The sequence below is a fragment of the Pinus tabuliformis genome, chromosome J (assembly GCF_031772625.1).
Source record: "Pinus tabuliformis cultivar Carrire ecotype Pingquan chromosome J, CPIR1, whole genome shotgun sequence".
Lineage (NCBI taxonomy): Eukaryota > Viridiplantae > Streptophyta > Pinopsida > Pinales > Pinaceae > Pinus > Pinus tabuliformis.
The window spans coordinates 963,052,016-963,059,136 of record NC_142295.1 but is presented as its reverse complement, the minus strand read 5'-3'; the positions used below and the strand labels follow the sequence as shown (position 1 = coordinate 963,059,136).

The 7,121-nt window shown below is 32.1% G+C and overlaps 1 non-coding gene across 1 annotated transcript; it reads left to right on the top strand.

Moving 5' to 3' along the window:
* The first annotated feature begins 879 nt into the window (after positions 1-879).
* On the top strand, positions 880-982 carry LOC149230033 (U6 spliceosomal RNA). Its single transcript, XR_016248503.1, has one exon. It is a non-coding gene; the product is annotated as a U6 spliceosomal RNA (small nuclear RNA).
* Positions 983-7,121: the final 6,139 nt, after the last annotated feature.

The following is a 7,121-nucleotide window of genomic DNA, read 5'->3' as shown; positions in this document are numbered from 1 at the left end:
ATTAATTTATTACCTTGCTTTCAAAAAATTAAACTCTTAGTCAAGCAAAAATAGTTTTAGAGCATACTTCACTCCCTATTTTTAAATAATCATTTTTATTTAAGTCTAAATTTTGAAATATTTAAAAAAAATAATTATTTAAATTTTTTCTAAATATTTTTAAATTTGCAATGAAATTAATGAGCAAATATCAAATTAAAAACTGAAAACTAAAAAATAACCTATAAATTATAATCCTGAATATATTAGGGCCCAGGGTAACCTTTAAGTACACTGAATTTTACTCACCAAACAAAGAAAACCTGTGTGTTCAAGAGAGGATTGATATTTCAGAGAAGAGGACGCAAAGGAATAATGATGTCTTACATTCTCAGACTCAAGCCAGGGAATGAAAAATAAAGCCTAACCGGGATGATAAATCGGTGCACTATGTTAAACGAGTAATAGCTTAGTTCACGTTGTAAGTTTTCATCAGGTGAGTTTTTTGGGACCTCTAAGTTTATATATGAGATTTATGGGATTTTTGCTGATAAAAAATTGATTTCTTAAATTTATATATGAGATTTATGGGATTTTTTATTATATTTTTAGAATTTTATTGGATTTACATAATTAATAAAGGTTGTTGTATTAAATTAAGTTAGAAATTAAGTTTTCAGAAAAATTGCATATAATTTAATTATATTTATATTAACTTATAATTATTTAATAGGTTTGTTAAATTTAAAAAAAAATATTGGAAATTATGATTAGTTATCTATATAACATTGTATTGTGCAAAAGGTGTAGTTATGGTTAAATTAAATGTTTGAAAATTAATTTTTTAATAATAATGAAAAAAAAATTCGGAAATAAAACATTATAACTTGCATTAGTTATGTCTTTTTGGAGACATCATATAAAATTGGAACGATACCGAGAAGATTAGCATGGTTCGTTCTCACAAACTAATACTCTACAACAGTAGAATTGATTGATATATTAAGTAGAGAAATGAAGTCTAGTCAAAGACTTGCATAAATTTTGGTGAGTAGTAAAAGTTACACATTTACATTTTTAGTGCTATTTATTAAACTGATGATTAACACATAAATAATGGTGGAAAATAATAAGAAATTTAATTTTGAATTATTTTCCCATAAAACTTAACATTAAAAAATCACTTCACAAATATCAAAAAATCATGGCAGGAACATTACAAATGTATAAGTAAATTATGGCTAAAAATTTGTAGGCAATTATTTACCTATGATATTATATTGTTCAATAAAACAATAAAATAGTCAAATTATAATCTAATAAAATGTTTGAATATTAATTTTTTAATAATATTAAAAAACAGATATTTATTTTTCAAAGTAAAATATTTCAACAGTCAAATGTGTTAATCTTGCATTGAAAGGGATTAAAAATGTCTTTCAAATAAAGAAAATTAGAAATTTGTCCCTACATTTATGGTGAAAACAAAAACATAAAACAAGTAAACTCAATGGCAAATAATAACCAACATGAATTAAAAAAAAATAGTTACAAAGTTACAATGGATTGGATGTAATAATATGTAACAGTGATTTGGCATCTAAATTTTGGGCGATCAATATTTTTAAAATTATAGCTATAGTAATTTGGCATCTAAATTTTGGGCGATCAATATTTTTAGAGTTATAACTATATTAATGCACTGAGCAGTATATGTCATCTATTGGATTTTAATTCAACAATACATATCATCCATCAAATTTTAGTAAATATAAAATCTTATTCTAACTAATAACCATCCATCAAATTTTAGTAAATATAAAATCTTATTCTAACTAATAACCTAGGCTGCCCTGTATATGTATATTAATAGAACTATACCTCCACACATATTGATTGCCAAAGCTCTGGATGCTACGTTGATGATGTCAAACTACGTGATTCATTGCACAGCTAAAGAACCAAACAAATGCGCAGTGAGCACTGATTAATCACATTGGCTGCTCACACGTTGATACATGTACGAAAGATTTGTTGAAGAATTCATACCTGGAGTTTCGGAGTTAGTAATAAACGCCAATAACTATAAATGGATTGTCTCGAGCTAGACAAAATCAACCTTGAAGTGATTGATAGGCCATTGCAGCATAACGTGGCATTAAATGAATAGCACCCACCATGACAGTGAAATCAAATTTGACTTCATCAAAAACAAACAAAGCAGTCTGATTGATAATTTTGAACCTTATTGGGACGAATGGCAGGAAAATGTTTAGAATGATCCAAAATCAGATTCAACATTTTTAACAGATTTGATGTTTTGGAACTTGATCCCCCATGTGCACGTTGTCTCATTCATTGGTCGTAGGGAGGACGCTTTCATACAGTTCGGTTACTTTGTCTCCTTGCCTTAGACCATTTCTATCCCTTTGATGAAGGAAATCACGTTTGACTTGATGTAGTATGGTAGAAAGAAACATGAAGGACGCTTTCATATTGGTCTAATTGGTTTCATTTTCTAGATTGTTTCTATTCCTGACATGATGGAAATCACAGTTGATTTGTTGAAGTATATCATAAAAAACCAAGGCAGTTACACTAGGATTGATTATTTTAAGGAAAATATCTTCAATTAATTAAGATTTGAAAGGTTTGGTTTGATTGTCTTGAAAGTTATGGAGATTTTGGTAATATTTTGAAAAAAAATTGGTAGAGATTTTTGTGAATCCAAGTAAAAGTTATTAAATTTCATAGTTTTAGGTGTTTTAGAGGTTTTTGAAAGTGCTGAATCTATTTCCGCTATTAAAAACATGATTCAAACATGGCTTTTATAAGTTCTTTTGAAATTTTTTTACCCTGATTCCAACCACTTTTAACCATCCAAACAATTCCTCCTTCTCCATAAACACTCTTCCATTTTGATTGAACTATCCAAATTCCCTCCTTCAAGGGTGATGGAGGGGATACTTCGATACTTATTTGGTTTATTGGTTTTCTAATTTACATTTAACTATAAGAATTTATTTTAAGGAAAATATGTTAAACATAAGCTGTAATCAAGATTTGAAAGGGTTGTATATTTTGAGATTTGAAAGGGTTGGACATTTTGATTTGATTTACATGTGCAGGTTCCCGCATTCATTGGCTGCAGAGAGGACACTTTCACACTGGTTTGGTTTATTGGTTTCCTTATTTACATTTAACTATATGATTTGTTATCCGTGCATGCAGTAGATTTGATGTTTTAAAAAATTATTGTATGTGTGGGGGTTTGATTTTCATGTGCAAGTTCTCTCATTCGTTGGTCGTAGAGAGAGAACCTTCCGTAATTGTTTGGTTTATTGGTCTCGTCGAATACATTGAATTGAATCTTTCCTTAATATCTGAATTTGTTGAGTGGAGTTGAGCTTTGATTTGTGTGAATATATTTTGTCGTTTTTACCAGGTCTAGGTTCTTTCGTCCTTCCATTCATTGGTTATATGGATGACACATTCATATTCGTTGTTGGAATATATTTTATAATTTCATGATCATGTGTGGGTTTTCCATTCATTGGTTATACAGAGGACATTTTCATATTCGTTTGGTATATTGATTTCATGGTTTACCAAGTAAATTGAACTTCAACTTTTTAAAATATTATCCCATGTAAATATCTTTTTAACTAATGTTTGGATTCATTTAACTAATACTAACATGAATTTCTTTATTCATTTCTAGATGGGTATTTAATATTGTTTTTTTATTTTTTTAATAAAGTTTTATATTTCGTTAAAATTTCAATTTCAATATACATCATTAAAAGTATCACGGTTCATACAATATTTTGTCTTTATTTGCGATAGGGAAACTAGTTTTACTTAAAATTAGTTAACAAAATAAAGTATTCATGATATCAAGAGTCTAAAGAGATCATCATGGATTTTTATATGGTAGGAGCAAGAGATTCAAATTCACACTTGAGATGAATTTCCATGTAAGCAAGTCGGGCATCCAAACTAGCCAAACAAGAGCTCTAATATCTTTGCACCCACCTGATTTCATTCAAAGAAGAGATAACATTATAGACTTCATGCTTCTCTTTTAGGACCTTTCCCAAAAGAGCTCATTTTCCAATGGAGGGTGATGGATTTCATTCAAAGAAGAGATGATAACATTATAGACTTCATGCTTCTCTTTTAAGACCCTTCCCAAAAGAGTTCATTTTCCAATGGGGGGTGATGGATTTCAAGAGCTGGGTCCATCTTCCCCTGGTATGTCCAAGGACAAAAACCGAATTGGCTACCTCCTCTAGAATTTTGGAGTGAGAATAATTTTGATGTTCATTGGTGGTGAGGGCTTTGAGCTAATGGATTTCTTCATGAATTCAAGGGGGATAGTAGAATGGGAGATAGTTGCAACTTCTTGGGCATGGGCATGGGCACACAGCATTCCTTGGAGGTCTCTGCCTCCATTTCCTCAACAACTGTGCATTCACTACTAAGGCATAACGTACCAAAAGGAGAACAACCACGAAAAAATGTTATCCTTGAACAACTCAATATTGAGAGGAATGAGAATAAGAAGGCCAGAAAGACGAAAACTAGGAATTATGGGTAGCCCAAGCCAATAAACACAAAAGGACCAACAAATCAAAAGGGAAAATCAAAAACTCCTACCAAGATCACGTGCTCATCAGGAGACACTATAATGCAAACTGCAATTCACCCAAGTAGAGTTTAAGACAAAGCAACCAAGCTTACACCACATAGAAACAAAACAAGAGAAGGAATTCACTAAGCCATAACAGTAAGAAAATACCTTGGTATATCCATACCACTTTACTTGTGCCCATGAATTCACGTGAGGTGACACATCTAGCTACTTCAACATCTAGCTTTAGTGTAGTCCACAAAGTCCCAACGCATGAAGCCTCTATGCTCCCAAAACCTATCTCTAAACCAATATCCAACATACATGTGAGCAATAAGTATTTTGGACTCAAAGGCGAAGACAACTTACATATAAAAGCGGGTCACTTCCACTCCATTTCCAAAGTCAAGCGACCACGTCTAAGAAAAATCCCATGAATTATGCCATGGCTCTACAATCGTTTGCTACACACAAACCCATCACTGCCAAACTGCCAAGAGAATTGTCCCACTTGCAACGGGGGAGGAGCCCAAGCACACCAGAAAATTCCAAGAGCAAGGCCTCTCTTCACAAAGAAATCAAATAGAGGAAGTGTTGACATGGTAATGAATGAAGAGGGAATGGTTCGCATGTGTATTGCATGGGGTGGGTTGGCCACACAACCCCCTCTACCCTGTTAAATGTTGTGGGAGGCAATGTGGTAGAAAGATCCCTGCCCCCTACCCCCTTCCCCCCCACTACCTCCAACATCACATCACCCAACACCCCAATCACGTGAATCCCATTTCTTATTTTATTTAAATTAGTTGTGATAAATTTATTTATATAATTTTATTCATGCAAATTTATTATTAGAATTTATATTCATAATTTAAAATAAAAGTAAGTCGGATGGGTTAGCTTAATTGGTCTAGTCCCCATTGTTAAAGCACCTTTGATATTGAGAGGTCACGGGTTCAATTATCTCGACAGTCTAGGGGTACAAACTTACACTTATGAACTAATTTCTTATAAGCTTTGGTAGTTCACTTACCCTCATTCATGATAGTGAAGAATCTACCTAACACTCTTTACATGAAGCAATGAAGCAATGCTTATGATAGTAGAGAAATGGGACCAAAAAAAAAAGGAAAGAAATTTCCCATAACAAAATGAACCACATATCTCTAACTCTAGGACATACACCGAGAACCAAGACTAATGTCCTCAAATGGGACCAAAAAAAAAAAAGGAAAGGAATTTCCCATAACAAAATGAATCACATATCTCTAACTCTAGGACATACACTGAGAACCAAGACTAATGTCTTATGTGATTGAACAATCCACTTAGCACAAATTGCATGTATCCAATAATCACCAAGGCACTTGACACTCATTCCTCAAATGGGACCAAAAAAAAAGGAAAGGAATTTCCCATAACAAAATGAACCACATATCTCTAACTCTAGGACATACACCGAGAACCAAGACTAATGTCCTCAAATGGGACCCAAAAAAAAAAAGGAAAGGAATTTCCCATAACAAAATGAATCACATATCTCTAACTCTAGGACATACACCGAGAACCAAGACTAATGTCTTATGTGATTGAACAATCCACTTACCACAAATTGCATGTATCCAATAATCACCAAGGCACTTGACACTCATTCCTCAAATGGGACCAAAAAAAAGGAAAGGAATTTCCCATAACAAAATGAACCACATATCTCTAACTCTTGGACATACACCGAGAACCAAGACTAATATCTTATGTGATTGAACAATCCACTTAGCACAAATTGCATGTATCCAATAATCACCAAGGAACTTGACACTCATTGCATGAGATGAGGCTATTTAGAATGAAGAAATGGAGCTAAAATTAACAAAAGGAGCTAAAAAAAGGAAAGGAATTTCCCATAACAAAATGAACCAATATCTCTAACTCTAGGATATACATCAAGAACCAAGACTAATGTCTTATGTGATTGAACAATCCACATAGCACAAATTGCATGTATCAATAATTACCAAGGCACGACACTCATTCCATGAGATGAGGCTATTTAGAATGAAGAAATGGAGCTAAAATTAACAAAAGGAGCTTTCCTTAAGAGCTAAGAAATTGGATTGAAACTAGCAAAACGAATCTTCTATGCTCACCTCTAGAACTTGCAACTAGTGACCATGAAACTAGCAAAATTAATATTCTATGCTCACCTCTAAAACTTGCAACTAGTGACCATGACTAGTCTTTATTGAGATTGAATAATCCCATTAACTATTATTACATGCATCTGTTAACTCCTTTTTTTAATTTATAATTAGATTCAATAATTTAGTTAACACTCAGTACACTTATTACATTATGTTGTAACTAATAATCAAAATTTCTGAAAAATATATGTATTATACTATCAATATATAACAAGTACATATAACAATAAAAAAAATTAATTATCTTAATATTCCATTTTTCAGTCCACGAGGTCTTAGATAAATGGTGATCCCCATTCAATTCCAAG